At 34.9% G+C, this 21,214-nt stretch overlaps 13 non-coding genes across 13 annotated transcripts; all 13 read right to left on the bottom strand.

Moving 5' to 3' along the window:
* Positions 1-953: 953 nt before the first annotated feature.
* On the bottom strand, positions 954-1,026 carry TRNAT-UGU (transfer RNA threonine (anticodon UGU)). The gene has a single exon. It is a non-coding gene; the product is annotated as a tRNA-Thr (tRNA).
* A 1,533-nt stretch (positions 1,027-2,559) lies between these two features.
* Positions 2,560-2,632, bottom strand: TRNAT-UGU (transfer RNA threonine (anticodon UGU)). Its single transcript has one exon. It is a non-coding gene; the product is annotated as a tRNA-Thr (tRNA).
* Positions 2,633-4,154: 1,522 nt separating this feature from the next.
* On the bottom strand, positions 4,155-4,227 carry TRNAT-UGU (transfer RNA threonine (anticodon UGU)). Its single transcript has one exon. It is a non-coding gene; the product is annotated as a tRNA-Thr (tRNA).
* Positions 4,228-5,737: 1,510 nt separating this feature from the next.
* TRNAT-UGU (transfer RNA threonine (anticodon UGU)) lies at positions 5,738-5,810 on the bottom strand. Its single transcript has one exon. It is a non-coding gene; the product is annotated as a tRNA-Thr (tRNA).
* A 1,522-nt stretch (positions 5,811-7,332) lies between these two features.
* Positions 7,333-7,405, bottom strand: TRNAT-UGU (transfer RNA threonine (anticodon UGU)). The gene has a single exon. It is a non-coding gene; the product is annotated as a tRNA-Thr (tRNA).
* Positions 7,406-8,915: 1,510 nt separating this feature from the next.
* Positions 8,916-8,988, bottom strand: TRNAT-UGU (transfer RNA threonine (anticodon UGU)). Its single transcript has one exon. It is a non-coding gene; the product is annotated as a tRNA-Thr (tRNA).
* Positions 8,989-10,510: 1,522 nt separating this feature from the next.
* Positions 10,511-10,583, bottom strand: TRNAT-UGU (transfer RNA threonine (anticodon UGU)). Its single transcript has one exon. It is a non-coding gene; the product is annotated as a tRNA-Thr (tRNA).
* Positions 10,584-12,103: 1,520 nt separating this feature from the next.
* On the bottom strand, positions 12,104-12,176 carry TRNAT-UGU (transfer RNA threonine (anticodon UGU)). Its single transcript has one exon. It is a non-coding gene; the product is annotated as a tRNA-Thr (tRNA).
* A 1,533-nt stretch (positions 12,177-13,709) lies between these two features.
* On the bottom strand, positions 13,710-13,782 carry TRNAT-UGU (transfer RNA threonine (anticodon UGU)). Its single transcript has one exon. It is a non-coding gene; the product is annotated as a tRNA-Thr (tRNA).
* Positions 13,783-15,315: 1,533 nt separating this feature from the next.
* Positions 15,316-15,388, bottom strand: TRNAT-UGU (transfer RNA threonine (anticodon UGU)). Its single transcript has one exon. It is a non-coding gene; the product is annotated as a tRNA-Thr (tRNA).
* Positions 15,389-16,931: 1,543 nt separating this feature from the next.
* Positions 16,932-17,004, bottom strand: TRNAT-UGU (transfer RNA threonine (anticodon UGU)). The gene has a single exon. It is a non-coding gene; the product is annotated as a tRNA-Thr (tRNA).
* Positions 17,005-18,525: 1,521 nt separating this feature from the next.
* TRNAT-UGU (transfer RNA threonine (anticodon UGU)) lies at positions 18,526-18,598 on the bottom strand. The gene has a single exon. It is a non-coding gene; the product is annotated as a tRNA-Thr (tRNA).
* A 1,532-nt stretch (positions 18,599-20,130) lies between these two features.
* TRNAT-UGU (transfer RNA threonine (anticodon UGU)) lies at positions 20,131-20,203 on the bottom strand. Its single transcript has one exon. It is a non-coding gene; the product is annotated as a tRNA-Thr (tRNA).
* Positions 20,204-21,214: the final 1,011 nt, after the last annotated feature.

Genomic DNA, 21,214 nt, shown 5'->3' on the forward strand with positions numbered 1-21,214 from the left:
TCCAAATATGTGACCAAATTGAAATGGTTCTCCTCACTTAAAGATATTGCATAGACTATTTTAACATTGGGAAACACTAGGTCCCAGTGAGATTGGACCTCATGACCCCTGGTTTACGAGACCAGTGCTCTAACCCCTGAGCTATGGAGCCACATAAGTAGCCAGAACTGTGACCAATACGGGGTCTGAATTATTGTGGAAAAGAGTTTTCTTCAAATTTCAATAATCTTATTGGATATTATTAGTTGTAGCTCATTCTCCAAATATACACTTTTAACAAATGACCACTGCTGGAATGCCTGCTTGGGACATGCAGTTAATAACCTATTAAACAATTTAAAGAAACTTTCAGTTTGCTGTTGTATGTTGAATAGGTGTATATATAAAATTGAGGAAATGTTGGTCATGTTTTCCATGCCTCACAAACCTTGTGCTCCTTAGTCTGGAATGCCTTCAAAATGATATGACAGAATGTCTTTATATTGAGATATTTGTGACCAATAGTGGTCATTACCTTGAGTATGCTTGCATTTGTTCTTTATATATGCTTACATGACCAAAAAAGCCTTCTGGCAGCTACAGTTGTCAATTCAAAACTCTTCTGGATCAACTGATGAAGTTGATTCCTGCACGGTACAATACAATGTATATACCATTGTTGCTATCTTTAAAGTTTAATTATGGAAAAGCTCTTTCTACAGTTTGTAATGATACTGAAAAATTATGATGGGATTATCAGCATGAACAGAGTCAATACAATAAAATAATTTTAAGACATGCTCTTGGAACCAATTTGCAGATTAGACTGAACATCATAACTCTGTGTACAAATTGAATATCCAAATGTGTGACCAAATTGAAATGGTTCTCCTCACTTAAAGCTCTTGAGCAGACTATTTCAACATTGGGAGCTGCAATTTATATTTTAGCAGCAGTAACAAGAAAGTAGCACTAGGCCCCAGTGAGATTTGAACTCACGACCCCTGGTTTACAAGACCAGTGCTCTAACCCCTGAGCTATGGAGCCTTGCCTTCAGCACTATGTATGTTCATTCTGCTTAGTGATGGAAAAAAATCTTCTGCAAATTTCAAATCTCTGTTATCATTTTATTGTCGCTTTTTGTCCCAATGTAGACTTTTCACAAAAAAAATTCTACAAATTTGCAATATCCTTGATTGAGGCATGTAGTATATAACTTTTTCAGAAAATCAAATAAATGCAAAAATTAGCTGTCTTTGCTTGAATTGAATTATATAGAAAATATTGAAAAAGTTGGACATATTTTTAATGGCTCTCCAACTTTGTGTTAGAGTGTCCTGTAGTGAGCTGAAATGATAATACCATGCCTGTCAGCAGAAACAGAACAGGTGTACAACAGGGTGAGAAGTATTAAAAACCTCCTAATGTGTGTGTTTTTTTGCTATCATTAAAGTAAAATTATTGGAAAGCTCTTACCATAGTTTCATAATAATAGTGAAAAACTTGTTGGAACTATCAGCATGAACAGAATCGGCCCAATAAAATGCAACAAATATGTTTTAGACATGCTCTTGTAACCAATCAGCAGATTAGACTGAACATCATATGTCTTTGTCCAAATTAACCATCCAAATATGTGACCAAATTGAAATGGTTCTCCTCACTTAAAGATATTGCATAGACTATTTTAACATTGGGAAACACTAGGTCCCAGTGAGATTGGACCTCATGACCCCTGGTTTACGAGACCAGTGCTCTAACCCCTGAGCTATGGAGCCACATAAGTAGCCAGAACTGTGACCAATACGGGGTCTGAATTATGGTGGAAAAGAGTTTTCTTCAAATTTCAGTAATCTTATTGGATATTATTAGTTGTAGCTCATTCTCCAAATATACACTTTTAACAAATGACCACTGCTGAAATGCCTGCTTGGGACATGCAGTTAATAACCTATTAAACAATTTAAAGAAACTTTCAGTTTGCTGTTGTATGTTGAATAGGTGTATATATAAAATTGAGGAAATGTTGGTCATGTTTTCCATGCCTCACAAACCTTGTGCTCCTTAGTCTGGAATGCCTTCAAAATGATATGACAGAATGTCTTTATATTGAGATATTTGTGACCAATAGTGGTCATTACCTTGAGTATGCTTGCATTTGTTCTTTATATATGCTTACATGACCAAAAAAGCCTTCTGGCAGCTACTGTTGTCAATTCAAAACTCTTCTGGATCAACTGATGAAGTTGATTCCTGCACGGTACAATACAATGTATATACCATTGTTGCTATCTTTAAAGTTTAATTATGGAAAAGCTCTTTCTACAGTTTGTAATGATACTGAAAAATTATGATGGGATTATCAGCATGAACAGAGTCAATACAATAAAATAATTTTAAGACATGCTCTTGGAACCAATTTGCAGATTAGACTGAACATCATAACTCTGTGTACAAATTGAATATCCAAATGTGTGACCAAATTGAAATGGTTCTCCTCACTTAAAGCTCTTGAGCAGACTATTTCAACATTGGGAGCTGCAATTTATATTTTAGCAGCAGTAACAAGAAAGTAGCACTAGGCCCCAGTGATATTTGAACTCACGACCCCTGGTTTACAAGACCAGTGCTCTAACCCCTGAGCTATGGAGCCTTGCCTTCAGCACTATGTATGTTCATTCTGCTTAGTGATGGAAAAAAATCTTCTGCAAATTTCAAATCTCTGTTATCATTTTATTGTCGCTTTTTGTCCCAATGTAGACTTTTCACAAAAAAATTCTACAAATTTGCAATATCCTTGATTGAGGCATGTAGTATATAACTTTTTCAGAAAATCAAATAAATGCAAAAATTAGCTGTCTTTGCTTGAATTGAATTATATAGAAAATATTGAAAAAGTTGGACATATTTTTAATGGCTCTCCAACTTTGTGTTAGAGTGTCCTGTAGTGAGCTGAAATGATAATACCATGCCTGTCAGCAGAAACAGAACAGGTGTACAACAGGGTGAGAAGTATTAAAAACCTCCTAATGTGTGTGTTTTTTTGCTATCATTAAAGTAAAATTATTGGAAAGCTCTTACCATAGTTTCATAATAATAGTGAAAAACTTGTTGGAACTATCAGCATGAACAGAATCGGCCCAATAAAATGCAACAAATATGTTTTAGACATGCTCTTGTAACCAATCAGCAGATTAGACTGAACATCATATGTCTTTGTCCAAATTAACCATCCAAATATGTGACCAAATTGAAATGGTTCTCCTCACTTAAAAATATTGCATAGACTATTTTAACATTGGGAAACACTAGGTCCCAGTGAGATTGGACCTCATGACCCCTGGTTTACGAGACCAGTGCTCTAACCCCTGAGCTATGGAGCCACATAAGTAGCCAGAACTGTGACCAATACGGGGTCTGAATTATGGTGGAAAAGAGTTTTCTTCAAATTTCAGTAATCTTATTGGATATTATTAGTTGTAGCTCATTCTCCAAATATACACTTTTAACAAATGACCACTGCTAAAATGCCTGCTTGGGACATGCAGTTAATAACCTATTAAACAATTTAAAGAAACTTTCAGTTTGCTGCTGTATGTTGAATAGGTGTATATATAAAATTGAGGAAATGTTGGTCATGTTTTCCATGCCTCACAAACCTTGTGCTCCTTAGTCTGGAATGCCTTCAAAATGATATGACAGAATGTCTTTATATTGAGATATTTGTGACCAATAGTGGTCATTACCTTGAGTATGCTTGCATTTGTACTTTATATATGCTTACATGACCAAAAAAGCCTTCTGGCAGCTACAGTTGTCAATTCAAAACTCTTCTGGATCAACTGATGAAGTTGATTCCTGCACGGTACAATACAATGTATATACCATTGTTGCTATCTTTAAAGTTTAATTATGGAAAAGCTCTTTCTACAGTTTGTAATGATACTGAAAAATTTTGATGGGATTATCAGCATGAACAGAATCAGTACAATAAAATAATTTTAAGACATGGAATTTGCAGATTAGACTGAACATCATAACTCTGTGTACAAATTGAATATCCAAATGTGTGACCAAATTGAAATGGTTCTCCTCACTTAAAGCTCTTGAGCAGACTATTTCAACATTGGGAGCTGCAATTTATATTTTAGCAGCAGTAACAAGAAAGTAGCACTAGGCCCCAGTGAGATTTGAACTCACAACCCCTGGTTTACAAGACCAGTGCTCTAACCCCTGAGCTATGGAGCCTTGCCTTCAGCACTATGTATGTTCATTCTGCTTAGTGATGGAAAAAAATCTTCTGCAAATTTCAAATCTCTGTTATCATTTTATTGTCGCTTTTTGTCCCAATGTAGACTTTTCACAAAAAAATTCTACAAATTTGCAATATCCTTGATTGAGGCATGTAGTATATAACTTTTTCAGAAAATCAAATAAATGCAAAAATTAGCTGTCTTTGCTTGAATTGAATTATATAGAAAATATTGAAAAATTTGGACATATTTTTAATGGCTCTCCAACTTTGTGTTAGAGTGTCCTGTAGTGAGCTGAAATGATAATACCATGCCTGTCAGCAGAAACAGAACAGGTGTACAACAGGGTGAGAAGTATTAAAAACCTCCTAATGTGTGTGTTTTTTTGCTATCATTAAAGTAAAATTATTGGAAAGCTCTTACCATAGTTTCATAATAATAGTGAAAAACTTGTTGGAACTATCAGCATGAACAGAATCGGCCCAATAAAATGCAACAAATATGTTTTAGACATGCTCTTGTAACCAATCAGCAGATTAGACTGAACATCATATGTCTTTGTCCAAATTAACCATCCAAATTGAAATGGTTCTCCTCACTTAAAGATATTGCATAGACTATTTTAACATTGGGAAACACTAGGTCCCAGTGAGATTGGACCTCATGACCCCTGGTTTATGAGACCAGTGCTCTAACCCCTGAGCTATGGAGCCACATAAGTAGCCAGAACTGTGACCAATACGGGGTCTGAATTATGGTGGAAAAGAGTTTTCTTCAAATTTCAGTAATCTTATTGGATATTATAAGTTGTAGCTCATTCTCCAAATATACACTTTTAACAAATGACCACTGCTGAAATGCCTGCTTGGGACATGCAGTTAATAACCTATTAAACAATTTAAAGAAACTTTCAGTTTGCTGTTGTATGTTGAATAGGTGTATATATAAAATTGAGGAAATGTTGGTCATGTTTTCCATGCCTCACAAACCTTGTGCTCCTTAGTCTGGAATGCCTTCAAAATGATATGACAGAATGTCTTTATATTGAGATATTTGTGACCAATAGTGGTCATTACCTTGAGTATGCTTGCATTTGTTCTTTATATATGCTTACATGACCAAAAAAGCCTTCTGGCAGCTACAGTTGTCAATTCAAAACTCTTCTGGATCAACTGATGAAGTTGATTCCTGCACGGTACAATACAATGTATATACCATTGTTGCTATCTTTAAAGTTTAATTATGGAAAAGCTCTTTCTACAGTTTGTAATGATACTGAAAAATTTTGATGGGATTATCAGCATGAACAGAATCAGTACAATAAAATAATTTTAAGACATGGAATTTGCAGATTAGACTGAACATCATAACTCTGTGTACAAATTGAATATCCAAATGTGTGACCAAATTGAAATGGTTCTCCTCACTTAAAGCTCTTGAGCTGACTATTTCAACATTGGGAGCAGCAATTTATATTTTAGCAGCAGTAACAAGAAAGTAGCACTAGGCCCCAGTGAGATTTGAACTCACGATCCCTGGTTTACAAGACCAGTGCTCTAACCCCTGAGCTATGGAGCCTTGCCTTCAGCACTATGTATGTTCATTCTGCTTAGTGATGGAAAAAAATCTTCTGCAAATTTCAAATCTCTGTTATCATTTTATTGTCGCTTTTTGTCCCAATGTAGACTTTTCACAAAAAAATTCTATAAATTTGCAATATCCTTGATTGAGGCATGTAGTATATAACTTTTTCAGAAAGTCAAATAAATGCAAAAATTAGCTGTCTTTGCTTGAATTGAATTATATAGAAAATATTGAAAAAGTTGGACATATTTTTAATGGCTCTCCAACTTTGTGTTAGAGTGTCCTGTAGTGAGCTGAAATGATAATACCATGCCTGTCAGCAGAAACAGAACAGGTGTACAACAGGGTGAGAAGTATTAAAAACCTCCTAATGTGTGTGTTTTTTTGCTATCATTAAAGTAAAATTATTGGAAAGCTCTTACCATAGTTTCATAATAATAATGAAAAACTTGTTGGAACTATCAGCATGAACAGAATCGGCCCAATAAAATGCAACAAATATGTTTTAGACATGCTCTTGTAACCAATCAGCAGATTAGACTGAACATCATATGTCTTTGTCCAAATTAACCATCCAAATATGTGACCAAATTGAAATGGTTCTCATCACTTAAAGATATTGCATAGACTATTTTAACATTGGGAAACACTAGGTCCCAGTGAGATTGGACCTCATGACCCCTGGTTTATGAGACCAGTGCTCTAACCCCTGAGCTATGGAGCCACATAAGTAGCCAGAACTGTGACCAATACGGGGTCTGAATTATGGTGGAAAAGAGTTTTCTTCAAATTTCAGTAATCTTATTGGATATTATTAGTTGTAGCTCATTCTCCAAATATACACTTTTAACAAATGACCACTGCTAAAATGCCTGCTTGGGACATGCAGTTAATAACCTATTAAACAATTTAAAGAAACTTTCAGTTTGCTGCTGTATGTTGAATAGGTGTATATATAAAATTGAGGAAATGTTGGTCATGTTTTCCATGCCTCACAAACCTTGTGCTCCTTAGTCTGGAATGCCTTCAAAATGATATGACAGAATGTCTTTATATTGAGATATTTGTGACCAATAGTGGTCATTACCTTGAGTATGCTTGCATTTGTACTTTATATATGCTTACATGACCAAAAAAGCCTTCTGGCAGCTACAGTTGTCAATTCAAAACTCTTCTGGATCAACTGATGAAGTTGATTCCTGCACGGTACAATACAATGTATATACCATTGTTGCTATCTTTAAAGTTTAATTATGGAAAAGCTCTTTCTACAGTTTGTAATGATACTGAAAAATTTTGATGGGATTATCAGCATGAACAGAATCAGTACAATAAAATAATTTTAAGACATGGAATTTGCAGATTAGACTGAACATCATAACTCTGTGTACAAATTGAATATCCAAATGTGTGACCAAATTGAAATGGTTCTCCTCACTTAAAGCTCTTGAGCAGACTATTTCAACATTGGGAGCTGCAATTTATATTTTAGCAGCAGTAACAAGAAAGTAGCACTAGGCCCCAGTGAGATTTGAACTCACAACCCCTGGTTTACAAGACCAGTGCTCTAACCCCTGAGCTATGGAGCCTTGCCTTCAGCACTATGTATGTTCATTCTGCTTAGTGATGGAAAAAAATCTTCTGCAAATTTCAAATCTCTGTTATCATTTTATTGTCGCTTTTTGTCCCAATGTAGACTTTTCACAAAAAAATTCTACAAATTTGCAATATCCTTGATTGAGGCATGTAGTATATAACTTTTTCAGAAAATCAAATAAATGCAAAAATTAGCTGTCTTTGCTTGAATTGAATTATATAGAAAATATTGAAAAATTTGGACATATTTTTAATGGCTCTCCAACTTTGTGTTAGAGTGTCCTGTAGTGAGCTGAAATGATAATACCATGCCTGTCAGCAGAAACAGAACAGGTGTACAACAGGGTGAGAAGTATTAAAAACCTCCTAATGTGTGTGTTTTTTTGCTATCATTAAAGTAAAATTATTGGAAAGCTCTTACCATAGTTTCATAATAATAGTGAAAAACTTGTTGGAACTATCAGCATGAACAGAATCGGCCCAATAAAATGCAACAAATATGTTTTAGACATGCTCTTGTAACCAATCAGCAGATTAGACTGAACATCATATGTCTTTGTCCAAATTAACCATCCAAATTGAAATGGTTCTCCTCACTTAAAGATATTGCATAGACTATTTTAACATTGGGAAACACTAGGTCCCAGTGAGATTGGACCTCATGACCCCTGGTTTATGAGACCAGTGCTCTAACCCCTGAGCTATGGAGCCACATAAGTAGCCAGAACTGTGACCAATACGGGGTCTGAATTATGGTGGAAAAGAGTTTTCTTCAAATTTCAGTAATCTTATTGGATATTATAAGTTGTAGCTCATTCTCCAAATATACACTTTTAACAAATGACCACTGCTGAAATGCCTGCTTGGGACATGCAGTTAATAACCTATTAAACAATTTAAAGAAACTTTCAGTTTGCTGTTGTATGTTGAATAGGTGTATATATAAAATTGAGGAAATGTTGGTCATGTTTTCCATGCCTCACAAACCTTGTGCTCCTTAGTCTGGAATGCCTTCAAAATGATATGACAGAATGTCTTTATATTGAGATATTTGTGACCAATAGTGGTCATTACCTTGAGTATGCTTGCATTTGTTCTTTATATATGCTTACATGACCAAAAAAGCCTTCTGGCAGCTACAGTTGTCAATTCAAAACTCTTCTGGATCAACTGATGAAGTTGATTCCTGCACGGTACAATACAATGTATATACCATTGTTGCTATCTTTAAAGTTTAATTATGGAAAAGCTCTTTCTACAGTTTGTAATGATACTGAAAAATTTTGATGGGATTATCAGCATGAACAGAATCAGTACAATAAAATAATTTTAAGACATGGAATTTGCAGATTAGACTGAACATCATAACTCTGTGTACAAATTGAATATCCAAATGTGTGACCAAATTGAAATGGTTCTCCTCACTTAAAGCTCTTGAGCTGACTATTTCAACATTGGGAGCAGCAATTTATATTTTAGCAGCAGTAACAAGAAAGTAGCACTAGGCCCCAGTGAGATTTGAACTCACGATCCCTGGTTTACAAGACCAGTGCTCTAACCCCTGAGCTATGGAGCCTTGCCTTCAGCACTATGTATGTTCATTCTGCTTAGTGATGGAAAAAAATCTTCTGCAAATTTCAAATCTCTGTTATCATTTTATTGTCGCTTTTTGTCCCAATGTAGACTTTTCACAAAAAAATTCTATAAATTTGCAATATCCTTGATTGAGGCATGTAGTATATAACTTTTTCAGAAAGTCAAATAAATGCAAAAATTAGCTGTCTTTGCTTGAATTGAATTATATAGAAAATATTGAAAAAGTTGGACATATTTTTAATGGCTCTCCAACTTTGTGTTAGAGTGTCCTGTAGTGAGCTGAAATGATAATACCATGCCTGTCAGCAGAAATAGAACAGGTGTACAACAGGGTGAGAAGTATTAAAAACCTCCTAATGTGTGTGTTTTTGTGCTATCATTAAAGTTAAATTATTGGAAAGCTCTTACCATAGTTTCATAATAATAGTGAAAAACTTGTTGGAACTATCAGCATGAACAGAATCGGCCCAATAAAATGCAACAAATATGTTTTAGACATGCTCTTGTAACCAATCAGCAGATTAGACTGAACATCATAACTCTGTGTACAAATTGAATATCCAAATGTGTGACCAAATTGAAATGGTTCTCCTCACTTAAAGATATTGCATAGACTATTTTAACATTGGGAAACACTAGGTCCCAGTGAGATTGGACCTCATGACCCCTGGTTTACGAGACCAGTGCTCTAACCCCTGAGAGATGGAGCCACATAAGTAGCCAGAACTGTGACCAATACGGGGTCTGAATGATGGTGGAAAAGAGTTTTCTTCAAATTTCAGTAATCTTATTGGATATTATTAGTTGTAGCTCATTCTCCAAATATACACTTTTAACAAATGACCACTGCTGAAATGCCTGCTTGGGACATGCAGTTAATAACCTATTAAACAATTTAAAGAAACTTTCAGTTTGCTGTTGTATGTTGAATAGGTGTATATATAAAATTGAGGAAATGTTGGTCATGTTTTTCATGCCTCACAAACCTTGTGCTCCTTAGTCTGGAATGCCTTCAAAATGATATGACAGAATGTCTTTATATTGAGATATTTGTGACCAATAGTGGTCATTACCTTGAGTATGCTTGCATTTGTTCTTTATATATGCTTACATGACCAAAAAAGCCTTCTGGCAGCTACAGTTGTCAATTCAAAACTCTTCTGGATCAACTGATGAAGTTGATTCCTGCACGGTACAATACAATGTATATACCATTGTTGCTATCTTTAAAGTTTAATTATGGAAAAGCTCTTTCTACAGTTTGTAATGATACTGAAAAATTTTGATGGGATTATCAGCATGAACAGAATCAGTACAATAAAATAATTTTAAGACATGGAATTTGCAGATTAGACTGAACATCATAACTCTGTGTACAAATTGAATATCCAAATGTGTGACCAAATTGAAATGGTTCTCCTCACTTAAAGCTCTTGAGCAGACTATTTCAACATTGGGAGCTGCAATTTATATTTTAGCAGCAGTAACAAGAAAGTAGCACTAGGCCCCAGTGAGATTTGAACTCACAACCCCTGGTTTACAAGACCAGTGCTCTAACCCCTGAGCTATGGAGCATTGCCTTCAGCACTATGTATGTTCATTCTGCTTAGTGATGGAAAAAAATCTTCTGCAAATTTCAAATCTCTGTTATCATTTTATTGTCGCTTTTTGTCCCAATGTAGACTTTTCACAAAAAAATTCTACAAATTTGCAATATCCTTGATTGAGGCATGTAGTATATAACTTTTTCAGAAAATCAAATAAATGCAAAAATTAGCTGTCTTTGCTTGAATTGAATTATATAGAAAATATTGAAAAAGTTGGACATATTTTTAATGGCTCTCCAACTTTGTGTTAGAGTGTCCTGTAGTGAGCTGAAATGATAATACCATGCCTGTCAGCAGAAACAGAACAGGTGTACAACAGGGTGAGAAGTATTAAAAACCTCCTAATGTGTGTGTTTTTTTGCTATCATTAAAGTAAAATTATTGGAAAGCTCTTACCATAGTTTCATAATAATAGTGAAAAACTTGTTGGAACTATCAGCATGAACAGAATCGGCCCAATAAAATGCAACAAATATGTTTTAGACATGCTCTTGTAACCAATCAGCAGATTAGACTGAACATCATATGTCTTTGTCCAAATTAACCATCCAAATTGAAATGGTTCTCCTCACTTAAAGATATTGCATAGACTATTTTAACATTGGGAAACACTAGGTCCCAGTGAGATTGGACCTCATGACCCCAGGTTTACGAGACCAGTGCTCTAACCCCTGAGCTATGGAGCCACATAAGTAGCCAGAACTGTGACCAATACGGGGTCTGAATTATGGTGGAAAAGAGTTTTCTTCAAATTTCAGTAATCTTATTGGATATTATTAGTTGTAGCTCATTCTCCAAATATACACTTTTAACAAATGACCACTGCTGAAATGCCTGCTTGGGACATGCAGTTAATAACCTATTAAACAATTTAAAGAAACTTTCAGTTTGCTGTTGTATGTTGAATAGGTGTATATATAAAATTGAGGAAATGTTGGTCATGTTTTCCATGCCTCACAAACCTTGTGCTCCTTAGTCTGGAATGCCTTCAAAATGATATGACAGAATGTCTTTATATTGAGATATTTGTGACCAATAGTGGTCATTACCTTGAGTATGCTTGCATTTGTTCTTTATATATGCTTACATGACCAAAAAAGCCTTCTGGCAGCTACAGTTGTCAATTCAAAACTCTTCTGGATCAACTGATGAAGTTGATTCCTGCACGGTACAATACAATGTATATACCATTGTTGCTATCTTTAAAGTTTAATTATGGAAAAGCTCTTTCTACAGTTTGTAATGATACTGAAAAATTATGATGGGATTATCAGCATGAACAGAATCAGTACAATAAAATAATTTTAAGACATGCTCTTGGAACCAATTTGCAGATTAGACTGAACATCATAACTCTGTGTACAAATTGAATATCCAAATGTGTGACCAAATTGAAATGGTTCTCCTCACTTAAAGCTCTTGAGCAGACTATTTCAACATTGGGAGCTGCAATTTATATTTTAGCAGCAGTAACAAGAAAGTAGCACTAGACCCCAGTGAGATTTGAACTCACGACCCCTGGTTTACAAGACCAGTGCTCTAACCCCTGAGCTATGGAGCCTTGCCTTCTGCACTATGTATGTTCATTCTGATTAGTGATGGAAAAAAATCTTCTGCAAATTTCAAATCTCTGTTATCATTTTATTGTCGCTTTTTGTCCCAATGTAGACTTTTCACAAAAAAAATTCTACAAATTTGCAATATCCTTGATTGAGGCATGTAGTATATAACTTTTTCAGAAAATCAAATAAATTCAAAAATTAGCTGTCTTTGCTTGAATTGAATTATATAGAAAATATTGAAAAAGTTGGACATATTTTTAATGGCTCTCCAACTTTGTGTTAGAGTGTCCTGTAGTGAGCTGAAATGATAATACCATGCCTGTCAGCAGAAACAGAACAGGTGTACAACAGGGTGAGAAGTATTAAAAACCTCCTAATGTGTGTGTTTTTTTGCTATCATTAAAGTAAAATTATTGGAAAGCTCTTACCATAGTTTCATAATAATAGTGAAAAACTTGTTGGAACTATCAGCATGAACAGAATCGGCCCAATAAAATGCAACAAATATGTTTTAGACATGCTCTTGTAACCAATCAGCAGATTAGACTGAACATCATATGTCTTTGTCCAAATTAACCATCCAAATATGTGACCAAATTGAAATGGTTCTCCTCACTTAAAGATATTGCATAGACTATTTTAACATTGGGATACACTAGGTCCCAGTGAGATTGGACCTCATGACCCCTGGTTTACGAGACCAGTGCTCTAACCCCTGAGCTATGGAGCCACATAAGTAGCCAGAACTGTGACCAATACGGGGTCTGAATTATGGTGGAAAAGAGTTTTCTTCAAATTTCAGTAATCTTATTGGATATTATTAGTTGTAGCTCATTCTCCAAATATACACTTTTAACAAATGACCACTGCTGAAATGCCTGCTTGGGACATGCAGTTAATAACCTATTAAACAATTTAAAGAAACTTTCAGTTTGCTGTTGTATGTTGAATAGGTGTATATATAAAATTGAGGAAATGTTGGTCATGTTTTCCATGCCTCACAAACCTTGTGCTCCTTAGTCTGGAATGCCTTCAAAATGATATGACAGAATGTCTTTATATTGAGATATTTGTGACCAATAGTGGTCATTACCTTGAGTATGCTTGCATTTGTTCTTTATATATGCTTACATGACCAAAAAAGCCTTCTGGCAGCTACAGTTGTCAATTCAAAACTCTTCTGGATCAACTGATGAAGTTGATTCCTGCACGGTACAATACAATGTATATACCATTGTTGCTATCTTTAAAGTTTAATTATGGAAAAGCTCTTTCTACAGTTTGTAATGATACTGAAAAATTATGATGGGATTATCAGCATGAACAGAATCAGTACAATAAAATAATTTTAAGACATGCTCTTGGAACCAATTTGCAGATTAGACTGAACATCATAACTCTGTGTACAAATTGAATATCCAAATTTGTGACCAAATTGAAATGGTTCTCCTCACTTAAAGCTCTTGAGCAGACTATTTCAACATTGGGAGCTGCAATTTATATTTTAGCAGCAGTAACAAGAAAATAGCACTAGGCCCCAGTGAGATTTGAACTCACGACCCCTGGTTTACAAGACCAGTGCTCTAAACCCTGAGCTATGGAGCCTTGCCTTCAGCACTATGTATGTTCATTCTGCTTAGTGATGGAGAAAAATCTTCTGCAAATTTCAAATCTCTGTTATCATTTTATTGTCGCTTTTTGTCCCAATGTAGACTTTTCACAAAAAAATTCTACAAATTTGCCATATCCTTGATTGAGGCATGTAGTATATAACTTTTTCAGAAAATCAAATAAATGCAAAAATTAGCTGTCTTTGCTTGAATTGAATTATATAGAAAATATTGAAAAAGTTGGACATATTTTTAATGGCTCTCCAACTTTGTGTTAGAGTGTCCTGTAGTGAGCTGAAATGATAATACCATACCTGTCAGCAGAAATATAACAGGTGTACAACAGGGTGAGAAGTATTAAAAACCTCCTAATGTGTGTGTTTTTGTGCTATCATTAAAGTTAAATTATTGGAAAGCTCTTACCATAGTTTCATAATAATAGTGAAAAACTTGTTGGAACTATCAGCATGAACAGAATCGGCCCAATAAAATGCAACAAATATGTTTTAGACATGCTCTTGTAACCAATCAGCAGATTAGACTGAACATCATATGTCTTTGTCCAAATTAACCATCCAAATATGTGACCAAATTGAAATGGTTTCCCCTCACTTAAAGATATTGCATAGACTATTTTAACATTGGGAAACACTAGGTCCCAGTGAGATTGGACCTCATGACCCCTGGTTTACGAGACCAGTGCTCTAACCCCTGAGCTATGGAGCCACATAAGTAGCCAGAACTGTGACCAATACGGGGTCTGAATTATGGTGGAAAAGAGTTTTCTTCAAATTTCAGTAATCTTATTGGATATTATTAGTTGTAGCTCATTCTCCAAATATACACTTTTAACAAATGACCACTGCTGAAATGCCTGCTTGGGACATGCAGTTAATAACCTATTAAACAATTTAAAGAAACTTTCAGTTTGCTGTTGTATGTTGAATAGGTGTATATATAAAATTGAGGAAATGTTGGTCATGTTTTCCATGCCTCACAAACCTTGTGCTCCTTAGTCTGGAATGCCTTCAAAATGATATGACAGAATGTCTTTATATTGAGATATTTGTGACCAATAGTGGTCATTACCTTGAGTATGCTTGCATTTGTTCTTTATATATGCTTACATGACCAAAAAAGCCTTCTGGCAGCTACAGTTGTCAATTCAAAACTCTTCTGGATCAACTGATGAAGTTGATTCCTGCACGGTACAATACAATGTATATACCATTGTTTCTATCTTTAAAGTTTAATTATGGAAAAGCTCTTTCTACAGTTTGTAATGATACTGAAAAATTATGACGGGATTATCAGCATGAACAGAGTCAATACAATAAAATAATTTTAAGACATGCTCTTGGAACCAATTTGCAGATTAGACTGAACATCATAACTCTGTGTACAAATTGAATATCCAAATGTGTGACCAAATTGAAATGGTTCTCCTCACTTAAAGCTCTTGAGCACACTATTTCAACATTGGGAGCTGCAATTTATATTTTAGCAGCAGTAACAAGAAAGTAGCACTAGGCCCCAGTGAGATTTGAACTCACGACCCCTGGTTTACAAGACCAATGCTCTAACCCCTGAGCTATGGAGCCTTGCCTTCAGCACTATGTATGTTCATTCTGCTTAGTGATGGAAAAAAATCTTCTGCAAATTTCAAATCTCTGTTATCATTTTATTTGTCGCTTTTTGTCCCAATGTAGACTTTTCACAAAAAAATTCTACAAATTTGCAATATCCTTGATTGAGGCATGTAGTATATAACTTTTTCAGAAAATCAAATAAATGCAAAAATTAGCTGTCTTTGCTTGAATTGAATTATATAGAAAATATTGAAAAAGTTGGACATATTTTTAATGGCTCTCCAACTTTGTGTTAGAGTGTCCTTTAGTGAGCTGAAATGATAATACCATGCCTGTCAGCAGAAATAGAACAGGTGTACAACAGGGTGAGAAGTATTAAAAACCTCCTAATGTGTGTGTTTTTGTGCTATCATTAAAGTTAAATTATTGGAAAGCTCTTACCATAGTTTCATAATAATAGTGAAAAACTTGTTGGAACTATCAGCATGAACAGAATCGGCCCAATAAAATGCAACAAATATGTTTTAGACATGCTCTTGTAACCAATCAGCAGATTAGACTGAACATCATATGTCTTTGTCCAAATTAACCTTCCAAATATGTGACCAAATTGAAATGGTTCTCCTCACTTAAAGATATTGCATAGACTATTTTAACATTGGGAAACACTAGGTCCCAGTGAGATTGGACCTCATGACCCCTGGTTTACGAGACCAGTGCTCTAACCCCTGAGCTATGGAGCCACATAAGTAGCCAGAACTGTGACCAATACGGGGTCTGAATTATGGTGGAAAAGAGTTTTCTTCAAATTTCAGTAATCTTATTGGATATTATTAGTTGTAGCTCATTCTCCAAATATACACTTTTAACAAATGACCACTGCTGAAATGCCTGCTTGGGACATGCAGTTAATAACCTAGTAAACAATTTAAAGAAACTTTCAGTTTGCTGTTGTATGTTGAATAGGTGTATATATAAAATTGAGGAAATGTTGGTCATGTTTTCCATGCCTCACAAACCTTGTGCTCCTTAGTCTGGAATGCCTTCAAAATGATATGACAGAATGTCTTTATATTGAGATATTTGTGACCAATAGTGGTCATTACCTTGAGTATGCTTGCATTTGTACTTTATATATGCTTACATGACCAAAAAAGCCTTCTGGCAGCTACAGTTGTCAATTCAAAACTCTTCTGGATCAACTGATGAAGTTGATTCCTGCACGGTACAATACAGATTAATACAATGTATATACCATTGTTGCTATCTTTAAAGTTTAATTATGGAAAAGCTCTTTCTACAGTTTGTAATGATACTGAAAAATTATGATGGGATTATCAGCATGAACAGAATCAGTACAATAAAATAATTTTAAGACATGCTCTTGGAACCAATTTGCAGATTAGACTGAACATCATAACTCTGTGTACAAATTGAATATCCAAATGTGTGACCAAATTGAAATGGTTCTCCTCACTTAAAGCTCTTGAGCAGACTATTTCAACATTGGGAGCTGCAATTTATATTTTAGCAGCAGTAACAAGAAAGTAGCACTAGGCCCCAGTGAGATTTGAACTCACGACCCCTGGTTTACAAGACCAGTGCTCTAACCCCTGAGCTATGGAGCCTTGCCTTCAGCACTATGTATGTTCATTCTGCTTAGTGATGGAAAAAAATCTTCTGCAAATTTCAAATCTCTGTTATCATTTTATTGTCGCTTTTTGTCCCAATGTAGACTTTTCACAAAAAAAAATCTACAAATTTGCAATATCCTTGATTAAGGCATGTAGTATATAACTTTTTCAGAAAATCAAATAAATTCAAAAATTAGCTGTCTTTGCTTGAATTGAATTATATAGAAAATATTGAAAAAGTTGGACATATTTTTAATGGCTCTCCAACTTTGTGTTAGAGTGTCCTGTAGTGAGCTGAAATGATAATACCATGCCTGTCAGCAGAAACAGAACAGGTGTACAACAGGGTGAGAAGTATTAAAAACCTCCTAATGTGTGTGTTTTTTTGCTATCATTAAAGTAAAATTATTGGAAAGCTCTTACCATAGTTTCATAATAATAGTGAAAAACTTGTTGGAACTATCAGCATGAACAGAATCGGCCCAATAAAATGCAACAAATATGTTTTAGACATGCTCTTGTAACCAATCAGCAGATTAGACTGAACATCATATGTCTTTGTCCAAATTAACCATCCAAATTGAAATGGTTCTCCTCACTTAAAGATATTGCATAGACTATTTTAACATTGGGAAACACTAGGTCCCAGTGAGATTGGACCTCATGACCCCTGGTTTACGAGACCAGTGCTCTAATCCCTGAGCTATGGAGCCACATAAGTAGCCAGAACTGTGACCAATACGGGGTCTGAATTATGGTGGAAAAGAGTTTTCTTCAAATTTCAGTAATCTTATTGGATATTATTAGTTGTAGCTCATTCTCCAAATATACACTTTTAACAAATGACCACTGCTGAAATGCCTGCTTGGGACATGCAGTTAATAACCTATTAAACAATTTAAAGAAACTTTCAGTTTGCTGTTGTATGTTGAATAGGTGTATATATAAAATTGAGGAAATGTTGGTCATGTTTTCCATGCCTCACAAACCTTGTGCTCCTTAGTCTGGAATGCCTTCAAAATGATATGACAGAATGTCTTTATATTGAGATATTTGTGACCAATAGTGGTCATTACCTTGAGTATGCTTGCATTTGTTCTTTATATATGCTTACATGACCAAAAAAGCCTTCTGGCAGCTACAGTTGTCAATTCAAAACTCTTCTGGATCAACTGATGAAGTTGATTCCTGCACGGTACAATACAATGTATATACCATTGTTGCTATATTTAAAGTTTAATTATGGAAAAGCTCTTTCTACAGTTTGTAATGATACTGAAAAATTATGATGGGATTATCAGCATGAACAGAATCAGTACAATAAAATAATTTTAAGACATGCTCTTGGAACCAATTTGCAGATTAGACTGAACATCATAACTCTGTGTACAAATTGAATATCCAAATGTGTGACCAAATTGAAATAGTTCTCCTCACTTAAAGCTCTTGAGCAGACTATTTCAACATTGGGAGCTGCAATTTATATTTTAGCAGCAGTAACAAGAAAGTAGCACTAGGCCCCAGTGAGATTTGAACTCACAACCCCTGGTTTACAAGACCAGTGCTCTAACCCCTGAGCTATGGAGCCTTGCCTTCAGCACTATGTATGTTAATTCTGCTTAGTGATGGAAAAAAATCTTCTGCAAATTTCAAATCTCTGTTATCATTTTATTGTCGCTTTTTGTCCCAATGTAGACTTTTCACAAAAAAATTCTATAAATTTGCAATATCCTTGATTGAGGCATGTAGTATATAACTTTTTCAGAAAATCAAATAAATGCAAAAATTAGCTGTCTTTGCTTGAATTGAATTATATAGAAAATATTGAAAAAGTTGGACATATTTTTAATGGCTCTCCAACTTTGTGTTAGAGTGTCCTGTAGTGAGCTGAAATGATAATACCATGCCTGTCAGCAGAAATAGAACAGGTGTACAACAGGGTGAGAAGTATTAAAAACCTCCTAATGTGTGTGTTTTTGTGCTATCATTAAAGTTAAATTATTGGAAAGCTCTTACCATAGTTTCATAATAATAGTGAAAAACTTGTTGGAACTATCAGCATGAACAGAATCGGCCCAATAAAATGCAACAAATATGTTTTAGACATGCTCTTGTAACCAATCAGCAGATTAGACTGAACATCATAACTCTGTGTACAAATTGAATATCCAAATGTGTGACCAAATTGAAATGGTTCTCCTCACTTAAAGATATTGCATAGACTATTTTAACATTGGGAAACACTAGGTCCCAGTGAGATTGGACCTCATGACCCCTGGTTTACGAGACCAGTGCTCTAACCCCTGAGAGATGGAGCCACATAAGTAGCCAGAACTGTGACCAATACGGGGTCTGAATTATGGTGGAAAAGAGTTTTCTTCAAATTTCAGTAATCTTATTGGATATTATTAGTTGTAGCTCATTCTCCAAATATACACTTTTAACAAATGACCACTGCTGAAATGCCTGCTTGGGACATGCAGTTAATAACCTATTAAACAATTTAAAGAAACTTTCAGTTTGCTGTTGTATGTTGAATAGGTGTATATATAAAATTGAGGAAATGTTGGTCATGTTTTCCATGCCTCACAAACCTTGTGCTCCTTAGTCTGGAATGCCTTCAAAATGATATGACAGAATGTCTTTATATTGAGATATTTGTGACCAATAGTGGTCATTACCTTGAGTATGCTTGCATTTGTTCTTTATATATGCTTACATGACCAAAAAAGCCTTCTGGCAGCTACAGTTGTCAATTCAAAACTCTTCTGGATCAACTGATGAAGTTGATTCCTGCACGGTACAATACAATGTATATACCATTGTTGCTATCTTTAAAGTTTAATTATGGAAAAGCTCTTTCTACAGTTTGTAATGATACTGAAAAATTATGATGGGATTATCAGCATGAACAGAATCAGTACAATAAAATAATTTTAAGACATGCTCTTGGAACCAATTTGCAGATTAGACTGAACATCATAACTCTGTGTACAAATTGAATATCCAAATGTGTGACCAAATTGAAATGGTTCTCCTCACTTAAAGCTCTTGAGCAGACTATTTCAACATTGGGAGCTGCAATTTATATTTTAGCAGCAGTAACAAGAAAGTAGCACTAGGCCCCAGTGAGATTTGAACTCACGACCCCTGGTTTACAAGACCAGTGCTCTAACCCCTGAGCTATGGAGCCTTGCCTTCAGCACTATGTATGTTCATTCTGCTTAGTGATGGAAAAAAATCTTCTGCAAATTTCAAATCTCTGTTATCATTTTATTGTCGCTTTTTGTCCCAATGTAGACTTTTCACAAAAAAAAATCTACAAATTTGCAATATCCTTGATTAAGGCATGTAGTATATAACTTTTTCAGAAAATCAAATAAATTCAAAAATTAGCTGTCTTTGCTTGAATTGAATTATATAGAAAATATTGAAAAAGTTGGACATATTTTTAATGGCTCTCCAACTTTGTGTTAGAGTGTCCTGTAGTGAGCTGAAATGATAATACCATGCCTGTCAGCAGAAACAGAACAGGTGTACAACAGGGTGAGAAGTATTAAAAACCTCCTAATGTGTGTGTTTTTTTGCTATCATTAAAGTAAAATTATTGGAAAGCTCTTACCATAGTTTCATAATAATAGTGAAAAACTTGTTGGAACTATCAGCATGAACAGAATCGGCCCAATAAAATGCAACAAATATGTTTTAGACATGCTCTTGTAACCAATCAGCAGATTAGACTGAACATCATATGTCTTTGTCCAAATTAACCATCCAAATTGAAATGGTTCTCCTCACTTAAAGATATTGCATAGACTATTTTAACATTGGGAAACACTAGGTCCCAGTGAGATTGGACCTCATGACCCCTGGTTTACGAGACCAGTGCTCTAATCCCTGAGCTATGGAGCCACATAAGTAGCCAGAACTGTGACCAATACGGGGTCTGAATTATGGTGGAAAAGAGTTTTCTTCAAATTTCAGTAATCTTATTGGATATTATTAGTTGTAGCTCATTCTCCAAATATACACTTTTAACAAATGACCACTGCTGAAATGCCTGCTTGGGACATGCAGTTAATAACCTATTAAACAATTTAAAGAAACTTTCAGTTTGCTGTTGTATGTTGAATAGGTGTATATATAAAATTGAGGAAATGTTGGTCATGTTTTCCATGCCTCACAAACCTTGTGCTCCTTAGTC

This window comes from Pseudophryne corroboree, chromosome 11, assembly GCF_028390025.1.
Source record: "Pseudophryne corroboree isolate aPseCor3 chromosome 11, aPseCor3.hap2, whole genome shotgun sequence".
Lineage (NCBI taxonomy): Eukaryota > Metazoa > Chordata > Amphibia > Anura > Myobatrachidae > Pseudophryne > Pseudophryne corroboree.